At 45.4% G+C, this 25,054-nt stretch overlaps 1 long non-coding RNA gene across 2 annotated transcripts in view; it reads right to left on the bottom strand.

Moving 5' to 3' along the window:
* LOC310660502 overlaps window positions 1–25,054 on the bottom strand; it is a 103,667-nt gene that overhangs the window by 52,537 nt on the left and 26,076 nt on the right. The window contains exon 1 of one of the 2 annotated variants that reach the window (XR_014503447.1): window positions 23,297–23,412. The exons of the other annotated variant lie outside the window; for it this stretch is intronic. This is a non-coding gene — a long non-coding RNA (uncharacterized lncRNA). Of the gene's footprint in view, window positions 1–23,296; window positions 23,413–25,054 lie in introns of those variants that run through there. 2 annotated transcript variants of the gene reach the window in all.

Here is a 25,054-nt window from a genome sequence, read left to right as displayed (position 1 = left end):
GGTGAGCCTCCATTGCTCTGTCCCAACTTCTGCCAACCTAGGAGTTCAAAAGCATACCAGTAAAAATAGATAAATAGATACTGTGGTGGCAGGAAGGTAAACTGTGTTTGCGTGTGCTCTGGCATTCATCATGGTGCCCTGTGCACCAGAAGTGGTTCAGTCATGCTGGCCACATGACCCAGAAAGCTGTCTGCGGACAAACACCAGATCTCTTGGCCTGAAAAGCAAGATGAACGGTGCACCCCAGAGTCAAATTCGACTGGACTTAACCATCCAGGGGTCCTTTAGGTTTTCCCCCTTGCAATTCTAGTAAACCTCTTTAAACTTTGAGAAGATAGGGGCACTAATGAAGAATTGATATGTGTTCTGATAATGTATAAATAATTTGTTGTAGTTTAGTCGTGTCCGACTCTTTGTGACCCCATGGACCAGAGCACGCCAGGCACTTCTGTCTTCCACTGCCTCCCGCAGTTTGGTCAAACTCATGCTGGTAGCTTCAAGAACACTATCCAACCATCTCGTCCTCTGTCGTCCCCTTCTACTTGTGCCCTCCATCTTTCCCAACATCAGGGTCTTTTCCAGGGAGTCTTCTCTTCTCATGATGTGGCCAAAGTATTGGAGCCTCAGCTTCAGGATCTGTCCTTCCAGTGAGCACTCAGGGCTGATTTCCTTAAGAATGGATAGGATTGATCTTCTTGCAGTCCATGGGACTCTCAAGAGTCTCCTCCAGCACCATAATTCAAAAGCATCAATTACTGCAATAATTACTATGGGCTAAAAGAAGTACCGTGGAAGACAGGAGTGCTTGGTCCATGGGGTCACGAAGAGTCGGGCACGACAAAATGACTAAACAAAAGAAGTACAGCCATCTCAACAGAGTGGGGAAGACTGAGACCAGGTAACATGTGTGCTCCTCAGCCTGCTGTCCAAGTACCAGGGGTGCCAGCTTGAATAAATTATTGGGGGGGCAGGTAATCCCCTGTCTGCATAATCAATCACAAGACACGGTGCACACACAGCATTTGAATGGCAACACCTATCAACATTGCCCCTCCCCGGCCCCCTCAAATATTTTATGGAGGGCAAAGAGACCTTGGCCCCTAGGAGTTGGCTCCTATGCCAGGTACTGTATTGTTGATTGGGCAGCTGCCAGTCCATTGTTCTCCCTTCTTTGGTTATTTAAATTGGGCTTTGCCCTTCTGAACTTCCTCAAATAGAGGACTGCTCGCTATAAAGTGAGTCACACGGCTATATAAGGAAACTGGAGAGGGCTGGTGGTGTGTTGAGAGGCGGGATAGAACGAGTTCGGGGAAGAACTCAAGATTTACAAGAAAGCAAGAGAAGATGAAGATGAAGCTTAGGCCCCTTTCCGTGTTCCGAACAGCAGCTCTACAATTGTTATGATGCTCTTATTCCCCTGTGCCTCTGTGCTGCATGCTAAGTAACTGAACATAAGAAGACATCTGCTGGACCAGAACCAATGCCCATCTATTGTGGCTTCCTGTTCCCACTGTAGCTAACCAGATGTCTATGAGAAGCCCACAAGCAAGACCTGGGCACAACAGCATTCTCCCCATGTGCTACTGGTTTTCAGAGGCAAACTACCATTGGAGGTAGTACATAGCTGGACGCCATTAATAGCTTAATTTTCCATGAATTTATGAACAAGCATGGCTTGATTGCCCTTGACAACCAAAACCCACCTCTCCCACATCAGATCTCTAGGGAAACAGTTACCACCTTGAGAAGTTCACAGAGCCCAAACCCCTGTTGAGTTCAATGGGACATATGCCAGGTAAGAGCGTAGAGGACTGCAGTGCTGTCTCAAACTGTTTTATTCTTATCCTACATGTAGGGGTAAGTCATAACTGGCTAAGTCATTGCCTCTGACCATCAGCTCTCAAGGAGACACACCATAGACTATCAATAGCCATTGCTTCAGGGCAGAGAAATCTGAAAGTTAGCAAGTCTCCAATGACGTCCACCTTTAGTAACCAAATACAGTCATACTTTGGAAGTCGAACGGAATCTGTTCTGGAAGTCCGTTCTGGAAGCTCCTGCAGCCAATCGGACACTGCGGAAGCCCCATTGGACGTTCAGGTTCACGTTCCAAAGAACGTTCACAAACCAAAACACTCACTTCCGGGTTTTCGGTGTTTGGGAGCCAAAATGTCCGAGTACCAAATGTGTTTGGGATCCAAGGTACGACTGTATGGGTAAGCGCTGCATCCTCAAGACAACACTTGGAGATGTGGGCTGAACAGGAGAACTTAATAGCTTGCAGAAATAACCAAAGGAGTTTACTTTTTTTCAAAAGTAATTTCGCCATAATTATTGCTGCTTATGAAACAACTAGGAAGTTGCCCATCAACCACTGTCCTTTCCTTTTTCTTGTTGTTGTCTTGGTTGGCATATGGTTGCAAATGGAGCACTACTTTTTCACATTCATGAGCTTCGACTGAAGTTCTTCGAGTTGCTCAGTAGCCAGGCTGATTTATGTCTTGGCTTTCTGCATGATATCACACAATTATCTCCAGATGGAAAAATGGCAAAGGAGGAGTGCCAAAGAATATTAGCCCTTAAAAGTACTCAGCCATTACAATCCATTTAATCCTGTGATTATTTTTGTTTTGACTTCACATATTTGGAAGCACAAAACCCGTTTCCTTTCGGGGAAAGCATGACTTTCTGTCATCCAAGATACTGTTGAGCGGCGCTCCCTCAGACCAAACGTCAAAATAGACTTTGACCAATGGCAGGCCAGCCTGACCCAGGCACTGGGGTCAGCTGACTTAATTAGAGCGCCATTTATCAAATTGCTCTCAGTCCATTTACCCTCTTCTGTACAGTCGTACCTCGTGTTATGGACGGGATCCATTCCAGAGGCCCGTCTAACATGAAACATCAGCAACTCAACAGGTGCGCGGCATAATTTGGCGCTTCTGCGCAGGCGCAAGCGGCGAAACCCGGAAGTAACCCATTCCAGTACTTCCGGGTTGCCTCGGGATGCGAGACGAAAACACGCAACCTGAAGCGGATGCAACATGAGGTATGACTATATTGCTCTACTAGTTCTGACCCAGGAATAAAGTCCCATAAACCTGCTTGATGAATTTGTTGCACAAGTAAAAGCTCATCGTGTGCTGCCCACGGTAATCTGAATCAATTGGCCTTCCTGAACTGATTCCTACTAACGCTAACTCAACTCACATGTACTCTGTACTCTAACAGCATTTTAATAAGTGTCACAGGCACCCTGTTGGCAAGATGTACGACAATATAGGCAAAGTTTACAGGTGTTTTGAGACAGGGAAGATATGTAATGTGCATTATGTGCCCCCAATACTGGGCTGGTCCCAGACTAAGCTGGTTGCACTTAGGCCCCAATGAAATCAATGAGACAAGTTAGTCGTTATGAATTTCACTGGGGAAGATGTGCAGCCAACCTAGTCTGGATCCAGCCCATTGAAAGGATGTGATGGAAGTCATCATAATTAAGCAAGCATACAGCTGATCTCAAGTGTCATTTCTTTCTATCCACGGAAGCTGTTTCAAACTTGGATGGTTTAGATATAATTTCTGTAAGATAAAACAACAAAGAACAATTGTTTGCCATGCTGAAAAGCACACCCATACGCACAATGTTGAGTGTTGTCACGAGCTGCCTTTTAAAAATTTTGCTGCACCACAGCAGCACTACATTAGTGGGACTGTGCGGTATTAAAATAGCATCTCCCAGCCGCTCAGCTTTAATTCAGGTCACTGCTGGACCTTCAAAATGCTGCCTGGCCTTAAGTCAGGTAGGTACTTGCACATATACAGGGGAAGCAGGCAGCACTGAGCCAACAGTCAAGAAACATTCCTACCAAAATGCTTCCCTCATTCTGGGTATACTCATGCTTGTGAGATGATAATCCACCTCCAAGAATTGGCCAAGCAGATACCTAGCTCCCTGCTGACATCTTCGTTGAGTTGTTGTCTGTTCCTTGACATCCATGTGGACAAATTTATAATGAATTTGTTTCGCTTCCTGGATATTAAAATTCAAACCATCCACAACAAACCCATTCACACCATCCACAACAACCCGTAACCACTGGTCAATGGGCAGAGTAAATGAACAGAATCCTAAACCATAACATGATGCAAGGCGACAGACGACAACCAAAATATCCAGGTTTGGTTCACTCTCTTCTCTCAAACAAATGTTCAGTGTATACTAATAGGGACAAGTTACTATCTATCTATCTATCTATCTATCTATCTATTTATTTCAATCAACCTTTGGGCTCAACTGCATTTCATTTGGAGGAAGATGCGATCCCCAAAGTCAAAGAAATGAAAAGGGAGTTTTTTCAGAAGCATTTTCAGCTTTAACCATGAAGGGTCATGTGAGATATGCCATTAAACCACTCAGCTTTATTTGTGATAAATAATTGTATTTTTGTTTTTATCTTCTTTTTACACTCGCTTTCAGGGGGGAAAGTATTTCAGGGGGGAAAGTTGTGTTTTTATTGTTTTTTATGCAAATTGCTTACAGGTTTTAATTATATGAAGTGGTACTTTTTTATTAATAGTTAATTAAACACCATTTAATTAGGCCCAATAGTCATCTTGTCTTGTGTGCGGTAGCCACCTCAAACCCACTTTCTCAGTGTCTCCTTCATTACATCAAGGGGGAAACGAAATGGGAAACCTGACAAAAGACCCAGATCGCGGCACTCACAGAAATTCCTCCACAATAAATTCCCATTGAAATGCAATCTAGTATGCCATTTCATCGGACTGTGTGATATCAATAGGATCCAGACAAGGTCATTGAAGATGTTTCTCTCCAGAGTAGCTCAATGCTGCCTTGCTTTTAATTAATTTACAGATGCAACTTAAAAGCACCAAGGCACAACAGGGTGTCGGATAAAGAGGGCTCCTGGTGTGCTTCCTGAGGGGACAAGGTAATTGGTCTATGGTCCGCTGCCTAGTTATGTGCCAATAGCCTCTTATTAAAATCTCTCAGTTAAGCAACCACCAAAAACAGAATGGGAAAATGTGGGATCTGTTGGCTCGATAGAGAACCAAAGTGATGCAGCCATTTGCATATTGAGGTCCCTCCATAAAAGGTAAAGGTAAAGGTACCCCTGCCTGTATGGGCCAGTTGTGTCCGACTCTAGGGTTGTGCGCCCATCTCACTTAAGAGGCCGCGGCCAGCGCTGTCCGCAGACACTTCCGGGTCACGTGGCCAGCGTGACAAGCTGCATCTGGCGAGCCAGCACAGCACACAGAAACGCCGTTTACCTTCCCGCTAGTAAGCGGTCCCTATTTATCTACTTGCACCCGGGAGTGCTTTTGAACTGCTAGGTTGGCAGGCGCTGGGACCGAGCGATGGGAGCGCACCCCGCCGTGGGGATTCGAACTGCCGACCTGACGATCGGCAAGTCCTAGGCACTGAGGTTTCACCCACAGCGCCACCCGCGTCCCTGAGGTCCCTCCATAGCCACCCTCAAATAAAGACACAATTCACACAGAATATTGTTTAAAGGTTTTTGGCATAATTTTTGGCCACAGCTTTATTGATTACAGCATGTGAGTGGTTGCTTAGGCATTGGATCGCAACTATCTGTTCCAGCCTAGAGGTAGGAACAGAATTGACATCTGCAAGCCTGCGAAAGTCAGTAAGGGAAAACATTTTGGAGAGAGCCTAGAGTGGGGCGCCAGGCTCTCCCCTCTCCCCAAATGCTCCCAGGGGCTCTTGCGTGGCCCTAGCCCCTTGACAGGGGTTTGGACAAGAGCATGGCGAGTCCCTGGATTCCCTTAATGGAATATCCTTGCAGCAGCAGCATTGGAGGGGCCGGCACAGCCAACCATACCCCCTCCACCAACTAAAATTAACCTATGTGGGTTAAACCACAGAGCCTAGGACTTGCCGATCAGAAGGTTGGCGGTTCGAATCCCCATGACGGGGTGAGCTACCGTTGCTCGGTCCCTGCTCCTGCCAACCTAGAAGTTTGAAAGCACGTCACAGTGCAAGTAGATAAATAGGTACCGTTCCGGAAGGTAAGGTAAATGGCGTTTCCGTGCACTGCTCTGGTTTGCCAGAAGCGGCTTAGTCATGCTGCCCAAATGGCCCGGAAGCTGTATGCCGGCTCCCTCGGCCAATAAAGCGAGATAAGCGCCGCAACCCCAGAGTCGGTCACGACTGAACCTAATGGTCAACCCTTTACCTTTAACCACAACCTTACAAGTTGTGATGATTTGCTATGCAGTAGGCAAAAACCAAATGGCACCAGCCAATCAGCCAAATGGCAAAATGCCTACCAGACTCCTGCCCCGAAAGCAGACAACCCCATGACAGGCATAGCAAGGTCAATGCGAACAACCCTAAATATAGGGAGGGTGGGCGGTGATCTAATTCGTGTAGCGAAAAGACGAAGCTCAATGCTGCGCACAGGGAATAAATAGCTCCTCAACAGTCACTCATAAAATTGCTACACCCAATTCTCCCCAACGACTGAGATGTGCCCAATCAGAAACATGGCCATCTATCCTAACCCACCCACCAACAGAGGGATGTTTTGGTTGCTCCCACCGCAACACGTGCTCTCCATGAAGGAGAACCCGGCCTAGACTTTGACCAGAAAGGCCCGAGTTCAATGTGTCCCCCCCACTGAGTCACAAAGCATACTTTTCTGAGAATAAGGCAGAGAACACACTGGTTGACTTGACTCCAACATGGTTAAGTTCCCAACTGGGATGCACGTCTTCCAGTTCGTGCTCCCATGAGAGTCATGTGACCCACGTGAGATCACAGGGCCCAAAATATGTGCTGCTTTCGGGGCCATGCTCTCATGTCGCATGAAAACCCATGTCTTGGTGGCAAAGCATGAGATCACAATCCAGAGAAAAGCACTTTTTCAGGACCTGGTCTCAGCGCAAATTTGTGCGAGATCACAGTGCCCAAAATGGCCGCCGTGCTCTCGCAGGAAAGAAACGTTTCTTTTTCTGGGACACTTGCAGGGTATGGAATGAAGGGCAAGAGTAAAATCACAGTAAAAAATGGGGGGGGGGGGATGCCTTCAACAATAGTGGTGATCTAGACTGCCACAGTCCAAGTCTGAGGGCGGTAATACTGGAGACTGAATATTTAAGTACAGTGGTACCTCAGGTTAAGAACTTAATGGAGGTCCGTTCTAAACCTGAAACTGTTCTTAACCTGAGGTATCACTTTTGCTAATGGGGCCTCCTGCTGCCACCGCCCCACCGGAGCAAGATTTCTCTTCTCATCTTGAAGCAAAGTTCTTAACCCGAGGTACTATTTCTAGGTTAGCGGAGTCTGTAACCTGAAGTGTCTGTAACCTGAAGCGTCTGTAACCCGAGGTACCACTGTACCCTTTTTCTTTCTTGAGTATGAGGGTCTGGAGAACTCTCCTGCTCCCAGGGTGGCACCGGGAAGAGAGGAGCCTTTCCCACTCTGGGGCCCTCCAAAATTTTTGGAGTACAACCAGGCCATTAGCCCCAGACAGCACAGCAGGATTTTTGCAGCAATCTGGGCTAGACAGGCCACAGGACCAGCGAAGAACAGAGCCATTTGAAGACGCTGCAAGCTGGATCCTCAATTTCAAAGTGAGATGGTTAAATAGGGAGGGGGAATCTTCCCAATAGGGAAACGGAGATTCCGTTTTGTGTTTCTGCTCTGGTTTCTGCTGCTACACCACTTCATGCATGGATAGTAAATGGCAACACCTTGAAACGCAACTTTCATCTCCTTCGCCTGTTTTCTCTGTGTGTTCAGAGACAAGGGAAACAGATGAGCAACGAAGTCAGGGGGCAGATGAGCCACAATATACAGCTGCACATCTGTCAAATCCCCTCAATCATCCATTTGATCACGTTGCTTTCAAGGCTCGCAAAGATCAAAACTCTGTTCCCACAGCAAGCCTCTGAGGAGGCAACCATTGAACTCCATCAGAGAGAGGCAGAAGGAAATTGATGAGCTGGTGTCCTCCCGAATAAAAGCTGTTTTGGAGCTGGTGAATCAAGTAGCAAGGGAAATGGACAGGTTTTGTGTAGGAACATTGGGGTTTTATATTATATTAATCATCATCATCATCATTATTTATATATATACATACAGTGGTACCTTGGTTCTCAAACTTAATCCATTCTGGAAGTCTGTTCCAAACCTAAAGCGTTCCAAAACCAAGGCACACTTTCCCATAGAAAGTAATGCAAAACGGATTAATCTGTTCCAGACTTTTAAAAACAACCCCTAAAACAGCAATTTAACACAAAGTTTACTATCTAATGAGACCATTGATCCATAAAATGAAAGCAATAAACAATGTACTGTACTATGACATAAATAAAAGAGTATTGTAGATGATGAAAATTTAAAAAATAAATAAATTCTTGCCTGCACTGATGATAGTCATTGTTTGGATGGGGGGCTTTTATCCATTTCCGCAGCCACACAATCAATCAATCAATCAATCAACCAATCAGTAGCTGAACTGGGATCCAAAACAAATTAACTGAAAAAGCCTCAAAACAAAAAACGCAAAATAAATAGCAAAAACAAAAGCACCAAATATAAGCTCCAAGAGCACCGCAATCGGAAACGGAAGGCTTGAATTACAACGGGGGGGATGCAAATGAGCAGCGCAACAGGAAACACAGGGGGACTCAAAATGGAGCTCGTTCAAAAACCAGAACACCTACTTCCGATTTTGCAGCTTTTGGGTTCCAAGTTGTTCGTGAACTAAGCTGTTTGAAAACCAAGGTACCACTGTAGATATAAACACATACACACACCCACACCCAAATGACAATGAACAAGCTTTCTTCACAATTTCCCATTATAGCAGGATAGGCTTTCCCAGCATGTAAGTTGACTGCCTATAGGGGATGCCACAAATTTCCATACACACGTCATAGAACTGTAGAGTTAGAAGGGACCGCAAGGGTCATCTAGTCCAACCCCCTGCAATGCAGGAATCTTTTGCCCAATGTGGGGCTTGAACCCACAACCATGAGATTAAGAGTCTCATGCTCTACCAACTGAGCTAAGTCTTGATAGATAGCAAAGCAAGCAAGACAAAGAGCCAACTGGTCATTCCAGGTAAGAATGACTTCTCTGAGCTACCGGCTCTTCTTTACTTCCCAGCCATTGGGTACCATTTTGGCAATCGAATGAATGGTGATCAACGTCGTACAGTACTAAGATATCCTACGTAGCAGCCAACGCCAACAAGGTGCCTTCTAGATGACTGAGATTACAACTGCCATCAGCTCCAGCCAATACATGGCAGCCGTAGTCCAGAACAGGTCAGTGAAGGCTGCTATATACTAGAAGTGAACTCTGTTTCCAAAAGTTCATCCTTATGGGGTAAAGGCACATGAGAAAGAGATCAGCAGGTACAGTGGTACCTCAGGTTACATACACTTCAGGTTACAGACTCCGCTAACCCAGAAATATTACCTCGGGTTAAGAACTTTGCTTCAGGATGAGAACAGAAATTGTGCTCTGGCAGTGCGGCAGCAGCAAGAGGCCCAATTAGCTAAAGTGGTACCTCAGATGAAGAACAGTTTCAGGTTAAGAATGGACCTCCAGAACAAATTAAGTACTTAACCTGAGGTACCACTGTATATATGGGACGCGGGTGGCGCTGTGGGTTAAACCACAGAGCCTTGGACTTGCTGATCAGAAGGTCGGCGGTTCGAATCCCCGCGATGGGGTGAGCTCCCGTTGCTCGGTCCCTGCTCCTGCCAACCTAGCAGTTCGAAAGCACGTCAAAGTGCAAGTAGATAAATAGGTACCGCTCCGGCGGGAAGGTAAACAGTGTTTCCGTGTGCTGCTCTGGTTCGCCAGAAGTGGCTTAGTCAGGCTGGCCACATGACCCGGAAGCTGTACGCCGGCTCCCTCGGCCACTAAAGCAAGATGAGCGCCGCAACCCCAGAGTTGGTCACAACTGGATGTAATGGTCAGGGGTCCCTTACTACTGTATATGGGAGTCCTAACATGGCAGAGAGGTTGAAATGGAGTATCCGCAAAAAGGATGTGACTGGCAGGCTGGGAAGAAGCATCGCACAGTATGACATTTTGTTGCAGGTCCCACTTGTCAGCAGGAATGCCATCTTTCTGAGAGTGGCTTTGAGCCATTTGCAGCTGCACGACAGGCAAACATTTTAACAGATGCAGCTTTCCCCGACACTGCATATTCAAAAGATGAATCTGAACGTGTGAAATAACAAAGATTAATGACTGCCAGTAGAATTTTCTTAGTAAATGAATGGATTAATTGCCCACAAAGCCAAGCTTGTCAAGTGATAATCTTACTATGTACCTGTTGGCATTGTAAACGGACCTGCTTGGATAGATAAAGGAATTGTTTCGCCCAACAGCATAGATCTGTTAAAGCTGTTAGTCATGGTACGGGGTGTACATATCCATCTTTCTTTCCAGTGTCTGTATTTCTTTGAGAGCCAAGTGGGGATTGGCTAATTTGTCAGTTTTCTACATTTCTCATTTTTCAAATCATAAATTCAGCACATGTACAGCTATTTGGGAATTTTGTAAATAAAATTAAAACCCTCGGAAAAAGCCATCAGCATTTCAGATCGATCTTTTCCTAGCACAATTTTACACAGTCTCGACGAATATGCACAATTTTTCTAGCAATTTTCCCTACCGTAATTCATGCTTGTGTGTCAATTTCACCAATATATGCATTTTATGCAAACTGATAGGTGCACTTGGGGGCACATAATCTTGGCTAGGAACCGCATTGCAAAATTCAGAGAAGTGTGGCTTTCAAAGGATAGTTGTATTTTGGTTTGCATCTTGTTTCAAACAGTGCTAATTAAGCCAGGGAGAATGAACATGACACGAGGATGCAGCCCTGTGGCTACTGGAAGATGCTGCTTGGCCCTGAGCCAACTTCTTTCACTTTTAAGCCCCCAGCCCACTCATTTCAGCCTGAATTTTCTGCATGCCTCTGTCTTTGTTTGCCTTATGGTGAAAGCACATGGTACTGCATGTAGACTGACAGTGAAGCGATATAGGAGGATATATTTTCAGCTTGGGCAATGAGATGCACATGTCTCATTAACAAGAAGAGGGCCAGTATTGCTTTCCCCCACCCCACTAAATAAATCTACTAGCAGAAAGCCTATCCCTTGATGAGCAACAGATGGGGTTTCCATAATGGCTCATTACCTCCTTGCTTTGTCATGCTGCTAAAATGAAATGAAACGTTATTTATGGTTAGAAATGATGCGCAAGATTCCTACACAACTTTCCCCCATTGTTGTTGTTGTTTTGGATGAGCTTCCATTCCAAAGCTTCTCCTGGGACTAACCAATTTGAGGAGCTGGCAAAAGGCCCGCTGGGAATTGCAGAAGTCCCCCTTCTGTCTAACTTTTAAAAAACACAATCTCAAGTCTCCAAAGTGAAGCTCCAATTCTGCAAATAAACTGGAAATCTGCACATTCAGAACAGAAAAGCTGCCACTTGTCGCCAAATGCCTTTTGTCAGTCGTCCTCTGCGATTGGGAAGGGCTATCACATCTGAATGGCTGCAGAAAGCACTAACCACCAACGATGGATTTGGTTGGGAATGTGTCATTTAGGGCAAGGTTGGGCAACAGCTGCGATCTGCGATCCACAATGAATGTGGATAATGAGCTTGGGAGCTGTGGCTGATTGGCATATTTGTTGTGGCATGCCGTTAGCATAATGCAAGTACCGCTATCACAGATGAGTTTGATGTCAAGCGAGAGTCAGTCAAGCATTCCAAGATCTGCGTCTCTGCTAAATGAACGGGCTCCGAATAAGCCCACGTTGCAAATGCTAAAAGTTAGCTGTCCACAGCCAGTTAAATGAACTTGCTTGAAGTTGCATATGGGTGTGCAGCAAAGCACACACATGCATGTACGCACACCCCTACAACCAGGTCCTCATCTAGAATCATAGTTGGAATGGACCCCAAGGGCAATCTAGTCCTTGCAATACAGGAATCTTTTGCCCAAGCTGAGTAGGTTTAGCTTGGAAAAGAGGAGACTGAGGAGAGATATGATAGCCATCTTCAAATATCTCAAGGGCTGTTACATGGAAAGTACTTTTCTGCAAGCATTTTTACAAAGCCTTGTGCAAGAGGTTGGATATGTAGATTTTTGTACCAGTCCTACAGCAAAAAAGAAGCTAATATTATTCCAGGCTGCATCAATAGAAGTATAGTGTCTCGATCAAGGGAAGTGATAGTCCTGCTCTATTCTACCTTGGCCAGACTCCACCTGGAATACAATGTTCAGTTCTGGGTATCACCATTTAAGAAGGATATTGACAAGACAGAACATCAAGATGTTCAAGGCTCTGGAAAGCCTTATGCGGAATGGTTGAGGGAATTAGGTACGTTGGTGAAGAGGAGACTGAGAGGAGATATGGTAGCCATCTTCAAATATCTCAAGGGCTGTCACATAGAAGAGAGAACAAGCTTGATTTCTCCTGCTCTGGAGGATAGGACTCGGACCAGTGGCTTCAAGTTGCAAGAAAGGAGATTCCAACTAAACATGAGGAAGAACTTTCTGATGGTAAGAGCTGTTCGACAGTGGAGTGGTCTCCCTCCGGAGGTTGTGGACTCTCCTTCCTTGGAGGTTTTGAAGCAGAGGTTGGATGGCCATCTTCATGGAACTTTGAAGTGTCAGGCATAGCTCTAATGGCTTTAGCCCAAACGTAGCAGAGTTTTCCTGCACAGCGAAGAAGCTAGTTGAGGTGCAAATGACTAGTCAGCTAGACTCAGAATAACTATTTACAGGATTTATTAAAAAGGAAAAGAAAACAGCAGAGTTTCTGCATACAAAACAAAGCAAAATAAATCCTTTCTCTCTCTCTCTCTCTCAACCATATACAGCACTCCTACTCCTAACACACCTAACCACACCTAACCCCAAACTGTGCTAGCATTCCTAGATAACAGAGTTGAGTGCTGGTCGTTAACCAATCAGAGTAAGTAGTTTCTAGGTCAAGCACACCTTGGCTTTCTGCCAAGAGTAAATTGACACTGCCTTGAGTTAATTGTGTGAAGCCAGAATCTGTAAGTTTTCATGAGAATCAATTAACAGAAACTGAACACATCTGTCACGGATGCTTTAGCTGAGATTCCTGCACCCCAGGGGGCTGAAGTAGACAACCGTTGGGGTTCCTTCCAGCCCTACAATTCTATGATTCTATGCATGTGGGGTTCAAACCTGCAACCCTGAGATTAAGAGCCTCATGTTCATCCCAGGGAGTAAACAGGACCCACGAAGCAGCCCTATTTGTGCCTCTCCAAGACTATTGGGAGCGATTTCAGCACTGCGGCCTTTGAAATATAGTAAGAGCCAGCTTGATCGGACCAAATGACCATCCGTGTCTGGCATCCTGTTTCCCACAGTGATTAAGCTGATGTCCTGGAAAAGCCCGCAAGCAGGACATAGAGGCAAAGGCCTTGCCCTGAGATTGCTCCCCAGCAGCTGGGACACAAGAGGTATAATAGCACCAAGCCAGCCAAATACTCAGATGATTTAATCGCGCTTGCTCAGGAAGTATCTGACCTAAGCGAGGCAAAGTTTGCTCGCTTCCCTCAGAAATCTAAATAGGGGTGATCCGATCTTTTTCATATTTTTAACCTTGGCTGCGGCTCCTCAGACTCACTGAATCTGGACGGAAGGAACCCATCTGGCCTCTCTGAAGTGCTTCACAGAGAAACACAGCCTTTTCCCTGTCGAGAGTGAGGGTGGGGGCATGGCGTGGGGGGCCCAGGGGGTGCAGTGTCCAGAGTCCTAGGTGCAGGATTTTTAGGGGGCGTGAGCCATCCTGCTCTGCCTGCTGCCGGGGTTCTCCATTGTAAAGCAGCCAAATGGATTGGCAGCTGAATCTAACTTCAACACCTGTGGGTGGCAGGTTAGTTGAGAGATCTGCATTGGCTCCCAGTACGTTTCCGAGCACAATTCAAAGTGTTGGTGTTGACCTTTAAAGCCCTAAACGGCCTCGGTCCTGTATACCTGAAGGAGCGTCTCCACCCCCATTGTTCAGCCCGGACACTGAGATCCAGCGCCGAGGGCCTTCTGGCGGTTCCCTCATTGCGAGAAGTGAGGTTACAGGGAACAGGACAGAGGGCCTTCTCGGTTTTGGCGCCCGCCCTGTGGAACGCCCTCCCTTCAGATGTCATTCAGAAGACATCTGTAGGCAGCCCTGTTCAGGGAAGTTTTTAATGTTTGACATTTTATAGTATTTTTTATCTCTGTGGAAGCCGCCCAGAGTAGCTGAGGAAACCCAGCCAGATGGGTGGGGTACAAATTAATAATAATAATAATAATAATAATAATAATAATAATAATAATGTGAGCCAGGTCAGATTGTGGAGCACACCTCACTCTGCAACAGAGGGGAATAACTGGAAAGTGGCGCAACTCTGCTATGAATCACTGCCCTCCATCCTTATAGTGACCTCCTGGCTCTTTTCATTTCTTCCCATGTTTCTTTATGCAATGCAGCAGCCTAAGATTAATATATTCCCTACGTGCACTTGTGCTGAAATAGCCTTCCAGATTTGTGGGAAAATGCCTCTTGCAGATTGTTTAGCATATAATGCATAGGTGATCACAGGATATTCTGCATGTTTCCTCTCTGTGCTGATTAGAAAGGAGCATAATAAATAGTTGGAGAATTGGCGATGGGGGGGGGGGGATTTTGCTTTTGCTGAATATGTTCAAATGGTGTTCCTTCCTGTTGTTCAGCCACGTGCTTTCCTGGGTTTCAGATTCTGCCAGAAGAATGAGCTCTGGGCCAAGCAAACGCCTGCTAAACAAAGATTAAACGAAAGATAATCTCTACATGGTGCTCTTTGTTCTGAAGTGGTTTCCTGAAAACGTCCCAAGATGATTGATCCAAGATGACTCATCCAAGATGACAGCTCAGTAAATCTCAGGTATTTCTAGTCAAGGAGACAGCACAATTGTGTCTCCAGGTGGTTTGGGAATATTTTCACTGAAGCAGCTTCGTCATGCAAATATTCCTTTGCAGGAAAAATTAAGCAAGAGGGAAAACAAAGGATTCCACCCCTGCGTAGGTGCTATTGAACACCTGATAAATTATCCAAAATGTATAAGAAGGTTCCTAATAACTGCTGGAAGTGCAAACAAACAAGTGGTCCTTTTTTTTATGTGGTGGAACTGTAAGAAAGCAACAGGATTTTGGGAAATGATATATGATGAGATAAAAACTGCTTAAAGTGATTACACACAAACACACACACACACAGTTTTTCTTCTAGAGATTATAGAGTCAGAAGTTCCAAAAAAGATGGTTAAATTGTTTATGTATGGAACTACATAGCAGCCAGGATTCTCTATTCACCAAAGAAGAAAGGATAAGCAAGGTGAGGGATGACGTAGAATCAGCAAAGCTAACAACTAAAATAAGAGAACTTAATAACTACTGTTTTATGGAAGAATGAAAGGCTTTTTTAGACTGTTTAAAGAACCGTTACAATACGATGAATTTGTGAGCAGGATTTGAACTGTGAGCAACAGAAATCATTAGAGATAGTTGTATTGTATCAAGAAAAGAAAATTAAAAATCCACAAATTTCGTATAGAATTCCAGTACATAATTATTTTAACACACACACAAAACCAAAGCCCCCACCTTGCAGCTTAGTTCAGGATTTTAAACTAATTTTTTGTTACAGCGCATCAGTCACTAAGTTAGGCACATGACCCTGGTTCCCAGGGCAACAGGCCTTGCAACCAAAGAGTGGATGTGGAACTCAAGCGGATGGGTCATCTAGTTTTGTGGGGACCCATCTTTGGGGAGACCTCAGCTGTTACTACAACTACTACAACAAATCCAGAATGTGGAAGCTAGACTGGTGACTGGGAGTGGCTGCCAAGACCATATAACACTGGTCCCAAAAGACCTACATTGGCTCCCAGGATGCTTCCGAGCACAATTCAAAGTGTCAGTGCTGACCTTTAAAGCCCTAAACGACCTCGGCCCAGTATACCTGAAGGTGCGTCTCCACCCCATCGTTCAGCCCAGACACTGAGGTCTACCTCTGAGGGCCTTCTCATGGTTCCCTCACTGCGAGATGTGAGGTTACAGGGAACCAGGCAGAGGGCCTTCTTGGTGGTGGTGCTCGCCCTGTGGAACGCCCTCCCATCAGATGTCAAGGAAATAAACAACTATCTGACTTTTAGAAGGCATCTGAAGGCAGCCCTGCTTAGGGAAGTTTTTAATGTTTGAAGTTTTATCGCGTTTTTAATATTCCGTTGGAAGCCGCTCAGAGTGGCTGGGGAAAACCAGCCAAGATGGGCGGGGTATAATTAATTAATTAATTACTACTGCTATGATGATCTGGCTCTGGCTGTTGAGCTCCGTGACAAGAATGGAAAAGCCACTCCATTTCTGGTCTATGTCAGATTTGCAAATGGTGCACTCAAAGGCCTTTCAAATTATATTAAAACTACTTTCTCTCTCTATCTCTCTCCTTTCTCACTCACACATAGCTATTTTAGCATTAATATATTCTTCTTCTGCCCCATGAAATTATACCGACTCAGAAGGTGCCAGGTTCCTGTCTGTTTAATATTCAAGGCACACTTCAACCCATTAAGAGTGTGCGTGTGTGCCTGCTTTGGCACACGCCGATGGCTGCATTGAAACTATCCCAAGAAAAGTCCCTGGCCCATCCGTCCCCCCCTCCAGCTTTCTTTCCAAGCGGCTGCTTATTAGCCACATGGTGAGCACAATTACGCTGCGGCTCAGCTTTTAATAAATCATTGGCCACTTGGCGCTGATGAGGCTGCCGGCCTCTGGGTGTTCAAAGCACCGTCTGCAAGAGGGAAATAAACAGGGAGCCATTGCCCTGTTTGCAGCGGTGTATGTTATCTTAAAACCTGGTCAAAGCCTAACATTGAGGTGTTGGCTTATTCTGCAATCCCCACCTTTGGTGTTTCACAGCTGCAGTTCTGGCATCCGACTGTAACTGGACTCGGGGTGATGTAATGCGTGTGGGGAATCTGGGAACCCGGAATGAGGAATACGGATAGTTAATTTGAAAGCAGTGGCGATAGGTCAAGGCAATGCTGGAAGGGCCTGTAAGGTGGAACTCATTTGCAGAGGTGCTCCAGTACAGGCGTCAGAATAATTAGCGTGCCATTTTATGACAGCTCGCAACCACTACCGTAACAAGAGGCATGCCATTTCCTCGCTGCACCGGTCAGATAACGGAGAAAGAAATCTGCGCTAAATATATGAAAGGATCGTTTGCCACCTCTAAGGTGAAGGCGAGAGGAGAAGGTTGAAAAGTACCTTCCGCAAGATTTGAAGGTATACAACCAACAACCTAATCTGGATTTATGTCCCCGCTGCAGGAAGTGTTAAGAATACTGGGCTGGGTAGACTAATGGCCCGACTCCATTGCAGCATTTCTCAAACTTGGGTCTCCAGCTGCTGTTGGACTACAACTCCCATCATCCCTGACCACTGGTCTTGCTAGTGAGGGATGATGGGAGTTGTAGTTCAACAACAGCTGGAGACCAAGTTTGAGAAGCACTGAAAGGCTAGCTTCCTATGTCCCTAAGCCTGTAAACAATAGAGCTGCCATACGTCTGGATTTTCCTGGACATTACCAGGATTTCAAAGGCGGAATTCATGTCTGGGGGATGGGATTTCCGAAAGATGGCGCTTTGTCCTGGATCTTAGGCAAGCTCAACAACTTTTGAGATGTCCTGGTTTTACACTTTTTGGCAACCCTATCCAATGCTGGTTTATTACAGTGGTACTTCTGGTTTAAGGTTACCAGACGTCCCTGTTTCCTGGGGACAGTCCCCAGATTTACATATCAGTCCCCATACTGTGGTTTAGACCATGTCCCTGGGAGTGCACAATCAATAGCCATTTGAAAGGGAGAATTAGGAATGGATGTGCAAGAAACAGCACTGAACATGTGTTGACTTTTGATATTGCTCCATTACAAAACAAAGTCTTGGAAAAGCCTCCTTTCCTCTGGGGGAAATTGAAGGATAAGGGAACAGGTGAGCCTCCAGGTGGGGAACTCATGACATTCCATCTCCCATCAGCCTCAGCCACCATGGCCAGCAGTAATGAATGATAGGAGCTGTAGTCCAGCAACTTATGGAGGGCCACCAATACTGTGTCTGTTGCAGAGTGCATAGAGAAGAAGAAGAGTTTGGATTTGATATCCTGCTTTATCACTACCCGAAGGAGTCTCAAAGCGGCTAACATTCTCCTTTTCCTTCCTCCCCCACAGCAAACACTCTGTGAGGTGAGTGAGGCTGAGAGACTTCAGAGAAGGGTGACTAGCCCAAGGTTACCCAGGAAGCGAACCCGGTTCACCAGATTATGAGTCTACCGCTCTTAACCACTACACCACACTGGTACACTCTGATACATAGAGCTACGCTGCATCTGAACTTGAAGCGATTCACTTTTTACAACAGGACTGTAAGCTGAATTAGTATGTACAGTACTCATTTCAATGGCATGCCTGTATTTGTGCTTTGAATCTTAAAAATGCAAAAAGCAGATGTCCCCATAAAAGCCCCCTTTCTTCCTCTCTTTTATCTCTTTCTTCTTAGAGCATTTAGCCACTATACCAGACCGTAGTTCACAAATCAATTCCATTGTGATTATTTGTCTCTTTTATAGAGCCCAGCAACAATCCTTCAAGCAGTTGGCTCTATTTTAAGCCACGGGATCATAGGAAAGCCGTCTAGTGCTTTTTAAACGCACAAGCTTGCATTTAATGTTCACCACAGATTTGCCTCTCAACGAATTCAAAGCACACGTGGCACAAATCCAAATGGTACTTTTTTTGGTATGCTGTATTGTACCAAATACAGGGGACACGGGTGGCGCTGTGGGTTAAACCACAGAACCTAGGACTTGCCGATCAGAAGGTCGGCGGTTCGAATCCCCGTGACGGGGTGAGCTCCCGTTGCTCGGTCCCAGCTCCTGCCAACCTAGCAGATCGAAAGCATGTCAAAGTGCAAGTAGATAAATAGGTACCGCTCCGGCGGGAAGGTAAACAGTGTTTCCATGCGCTGCTCTGGTTCGCCAGAAGTGGCTTAGTCATGCTGGCCACATGACCCAGAAGCTGTACGCCGGCTCCCTCGGCCAATAAAGCGAGATGAGCGCCACAACCCCAGAGTCGGCCACGACTGGACCTAATGGTCAGGGGTCCCTTTACCTTTATCTATCTATATCTCAAAATAGCTCCCCCTCCCTGCCCCAATTTGAAAATTCAGAAACTGTGTCATAGCAGCCTCCTCCTTACAACCTTCTCACACACATCGCAAGCCGCCCAAACTCCAAAATGTACGCCTGCCCCAAACACAAGGACCTGAGTCCCACTTTGAGTCCACATTTACAACTGATCTGTCAGTTGAGGGATGAGAGGATGAATTACCGCTGGGAGGAACGCAGAGAGAAGAAATGGCATGGCACATCTGCAGCAACACAACCGGATGCCTTCATCCGGTCCAGTATACCTGAAGGAGCGTCTCCACCCCCATCGCTCTACCCGGACACTGAGGTCCAGCACCGAGAGCCTTCTGGCGGTTCCCTCACTGCGAGAAGCCAAGTTACAGGGAACCAGGCAGAGGGCCTTCTTGGTAGTGGCGCCCTCCCTGTGGAACGCCCTCCCACCAGATGTCAAAGAGAACAACAACTACCAGACTTTTAGAAGACATCTGAAGGCAGCCCTGTTTAGGGAAGCTTTTAATGTTTGATGTATCACAGTATTTTAATATTCTTTTGGAAGCCGCCCAGAGTGGCTGGGGAAACCCAGCCAGATGGGCGGGGTATAAATAATAAATTATTATTATTATTATTATATCTTCCCCCGCTGCAACAAAACAGGTCTCTCCTGCATTGGTTCCCTACAGCCGCAGCAGGCACTGCAACCTTCCAACACTCCCAAAGGCATCACTCCGCCATTGTCTCCTGAGACAGCCGGGGCAGTGCCTTTTGGGTTTTGACCCAGAGGTATTGTCCTGCTGCAGCAGAATTCATTCAATCAATAAACAGCAAGGCATCCTTCATAGGTACCCTTTTATCAATGGTCTTGCCTGTTTATTTAAGGTAAGTGAAATCCTACCATGGAGAAGCTGCCTTTCCATGACACCACCATCCCTTAAGGTCAGGATTCCATCAAAGCCATTAAAACAGGGATGGGGAACCTGTATCCCTCCTTATATAATGTTGGACTACAATTCCCAGCATGCCTTCTCGTTTTCCATGCTGGCTGAGGCTGATGGGAGTTTGAGTCCAGCAACTTCTTAAGATAGGTCCAGGTCCCCTGTCTCTGCATTAAAGCTGCTCAGAAGGCCAACTATCTTGTCCGATTGCCAAAATATTTGCAATATCAACGTACCATCTGGTGACTGCTCACATCATTAACCAAAGGTGCTTTATGAGAAATAGATATATGGCAACAGCAAATGGTTAGTAATTGAATTCAAAGGAATCACTGGCGGCTTTCCAGAGCTGCGCTAGCGGTAGTTAACCCTGCGGAAGCTCAGCAAAACTATCAATTAATCCATTAATGTTTGTTTGTTTGTTATGTGAGTGCCCTGCCCTTCTGCCAAAATATTCAGAGCAGCAACATACATGAGATTTCCACTTTAGGGATTTTGTGTGATAGGAGACAGTGATCATCCAATGAGCTTTGCAAACAAATGGACTGCCCGGGGATAACTTGGAAGATTCTGTTATCCATCTAATTGTTAATCTGCTGTACAGCCCCGCCCCCAAAGCCACTTGCAGATCAATAAAAACAAGACAGTTCCTGCTTTCAGTCTAAAACAGTGATGGCCAAACTTGGCCCGCCAGCTGTTTTGGGACTACAACTCCCATCATCCCTAGCTAACAGGACCAGTGGTCAGGGATGATGGGAACTGTAGTCCCAAAACAGCTGGAGGGCCAGGTTTGGCCGTCACTGGTCTAAAAGATGCAGCATAGAAAGTAAATGTTTCAGGAGGGAGGAAATAAATGAATAAGAAATGGAGAACCAAAACTGACAGATCCATCCACCCTTGCCAGTTCTTACTTAATATTGTCACTTAGAATTATAGAATTGTAGAGTTGGAAGGGACTCTCAAGATCATCTAGTCCAACCCTCTGCAATGCAGGACTATGCAGCTGTCCCATACGGGGACAAAATCTGCAGTCTTGGCGTTATCAGCACTACATTCTAACCAACTGAGCCACCTCTGACATTTGCAGTGTGGTTCTCCAGCCAAGTAATGTGTACCAAAATGCATATACTAATGAAGAGTATGCATATGAATGCATATATTTTAGGGAAAAAATAACACACAAAATATGTGTGTATTATGATAAATTCACAGGGGCGATTCAGAGCTGCATTTGCTTCATTTATTTCTTTTTTTAAAAAAAGGTTGTTTTATTGCTAAAGCTGTATTACGATATTTGAGGCTACATTTCCTCAAATATAATCACAGTAAACTTAAACTTATTTATTTTAACTCTGCATTGTGGCCACCGGTTTGAAGAGTTTTTTCCTGAACAAGTTGGCTATTATCCTTTTCTGAATGGCCAGTGCAACACACACACACACACACACACACTCTCTTCCAGTTAATTCAGTACAATGTGACCTCAGCAATTCTCAACATCAGGCTACTAGCATGAAGTTCTGAACTTTTACAATTCCTGGCAGTGACCCCCCACAAATACTAGAACAACCAAGGCCCCATTTTACAGGACTGGAATTCCAAGAAGCCGTATAACTTCTAGGAATGTTGCTATATAACATTTTCATACTTGAGGGAAATCATAGCAATCAAATTATGCTCTCCACAAGGCCAAAGTTTTAAAAATGAGACAGTAAGACTTTACTGAAGCCTATTGAAGAAAACGATAGCCATATTTTATGCCATGGGTAGGCAAACGAAGGCCCGGGGGCCGGATCCATCCCAATCGCCTTATAAATCCGGCCTGCGGACGGTCTGGGAATCAGCCTGTTTTTACATGAGTAGAATGTGTCCTTTTATTTAAAATGCATCTCTGGGTTATTTGTGGGGCCTGCCCGGTGTTTTTACATGAGTAGAATGTGTGCTTTTCTTTAAAATGCATCTCTGGATTATCCATTTCAATCGATATAACTCCATTCAAATCTCCCATCAAAATTATCTTTCCATTCTCGAATTCCCTAAGCTTCTCTTCCAATTTCCTGTAAAATTCGGATTTATTATTATTTGGGGCATACAGTGGTGCCTCGCAAGACGAAATTAATTCGTTCTGCGAGTTTTTTCGTCTTGTGAATTTTTTCGTCTTGCGAAGCACCACTGTGCATTGACGGTTTCCCATAGGAATGCATTGACGGTTTTTAAAAAAAGGCGCAAGACGTTTTCGTCTTGCGAAGCAAGTCCATAGGGAAATTCGTCTTGCGAAGCAACTCAGAAAACGAAAAACTCTTTCGTCTTGCGAGTTTTTCGTCTTGCGAGGCATTCGTCTTGCGAGGTACCACTGTACACTCCTGGGTTATTTGTGGGGCATAGAAATTCGTTCATTTTTTTTTCTTTTCAAAATATAGTCCTGCCCCCACACGTTCTGAGGGACAGTGGACCGGCCCCCTGCTGAAAAAGTTGGCTAACTCCTGTTTTATGCCATTAGAGGGGGTGGGGGAGAAACCTATACTGAATGCAAGAGCCCATCCAACAGATCTTGTTATGCTTTTGAATCTTTCAGACTGTTTCACTGTGCTGTAGGCCACACGACTGTCTTTCTCTGAAGACCAAGACCAGAAAAAAAAATGTTTCAATCAGAGGCTACTAGGTTCAATTTCCAGAATCTCCAGTTAAATGGACAACTGTACCATCTCCCATTGTGAATGGGCCAAGGGTTACTAGCATGGAGCCTACAGATGTTGTCGAACTACAACTCTTGCCATCCACAAGTACTGACATGCTGGCTGAGTACCACTAGGCCTGATAACAAGAGGTTGCACCCCCTACAATGCAACACAACGCAACACACACGTGCGCACACAAACACATATGCCTTCCTGGGTGCTACAATCTAGGTTTCAAGCAGGTATTCCTGGGTGAGAGAACCCCAGCAGAAATTTTAAATCACAAAACATGCAGCAAAACACAGCATGAAAAATATATGGCTGTTCGACCTTTAAAATTATGCCTTGCAAGTTCCAAAACTTCCCTTTCCCCCAAAGCTTAGAAAAACAGCGCAAGTTTGGTTCAGTTAGAGATGGTCTACTTACAAACTCCTCAATTCACGTGCTTTTTCCATGCAGCATTCAGAACAAACGTTGCCCAGGCAGTAAAACTAGGCTTAGCTATAGTGGTCCCTCAATTACTGGTCTAGGAACTCATGAGTGGCTTCACCTGCTGACTTCATCAGCTGCGCAACAATGGCTTGATTATCTAAGTTCATCCCAAGGTGAGCCAAGCCCTCCAGGGCAGCTTACTCTATTGTATTAACCCCTTAATGTCTTAATTAGACTTTAGCATGTTGGTTATGTGAGTATGGTTATCCCACGCTTTTCTCCTCTTCTCTGATGCTCCCCACAACTGAGTGAGTAGTAAATGTTTTATGATTTGTAGAGTTGTAAGGCAGAATGTGAGTGTGATGTGTAGTTAATCAGGTTGTGCCTCGGTAAACAGAAGCACAAAGAGGAAAGGGATCCCAACTCTAGAGATGTTTCAAAATGTGCTGCTGTGTTTTTGTGATTTTATTGCACTTGATTATAGCTTTGCATGGCATTGCCGTCTCTCGGCTTCATAGGTAAAGGTAAAGGGACCCCTGACCATTAGGTCCAGTCGTGACCGACTCTGGGGTTGCGGCGCTCATCTCGCTTTATTGGCTGAGGGAGCCGGCGTACAGCTTCCGGGTCCGATCAGAAGGTTGGCGGTTCAAATCCCTGCGACGGGGTGAGCTCCCATTGCTCGGTCCCAGCTCCTGCCAACCTAGCAGTTCGAAAGCATGTCAAAGTGCAAGTAGATAAATAGGTACCGCTCTGGTGGGAAGGTAAATGGCGTTTCCGTGCGCTCTTCTGGTTTGCCAGAAGCAGCTTAGTCATGCTGGCCACATGACCCGGAAGCTGTACGCCGGCTCCCCATAGTTTGTTATATACAGTGGTGCCTCACAAGACAAAAATAATTCGTTCTGCGAGTTTTTTCGTCTTGTGAATTTTTCGTCTTGCGAAGCACGGTTTCCCATAGGAAATGCATTGACGGTTTCCCATAGGAATGCATTGACAGTTTTAAGAAAAAGGTGCAAGACGTTTTCGTCTTGCGAAGCAAGCCCATAGGGAAATTCGTCTTGCGAAGCAGCTCAAAAAACAAAAAACTCTTTCGTCTTGCGAGTTTTTCGTCTTGCGAGGCATTCGTCTTGCGAGGTACCACTGTATACTGTATTTGTTGTTTGGCCACTTAGGGATGGTCTTTAGTATGAAGTGGTATCTAAATATATATGAGAGAGAGAGAGACAGCCTTATCCTCTATTAATTTGACTGATCGGTCAGTGGTGACTAGATGTGATGGTTGTGTACTTCCTCCAGGATTGCAAGGGGTATTCCTCTGGTTGCTAGAAACAGCAAGTTTCACTGAGGTCTTGCTTGTGGGTTTCCCATGGGCATCTTCTGAGAACAAGATGCTAGACTAGATGAGCTTTAATTGATACAGCTGGGCTTTTCTTACACTCTTAATCTCGCCCACAAATTTCTAAACAAAACAGTAGTGGGGAGGCAGTGGCAGGTTGAACTGTTTGTGATCATTTCAAGCATATCTTATTAATAAAACCCATTATTCTTAGGTCCACCACTTTTTAAAGGTATTTAATAAATCAGCATTAGATAGGGTTGCCAAAAAGTAAAAACCAGGACACCCCAAAAGTTGTTGAGCTTGCCTAAGATCCGGGACAAAACGCCACATTTCAGAAATTTCCCCCAGACGTCAATTCCGCCTTTGGATTCCCAGTAATGTCCAGGAAAAATCGGTACATATGGCAACCCTACATT

The sequence above is a fragment of the Podarcis tiliguerta genome (assembly GCF_965153285.1).
Source record: "Podarcis tiliguerta genome assembly, chromosome: 12".
In the NCBI taxonomy this organism is placed as follows: domain Eukaryota; kingdom Metazoa; phylum Chordata; class Lepidosauria; order Squamata; family Lacertidae; genus Podarcis; species Podarcis tiliguerta.
The sequence above is the reverse complement of the archived record's forward strand: the minus strand, read 5'-3'. Positions and strand labels throughout refer to the sequence as shown.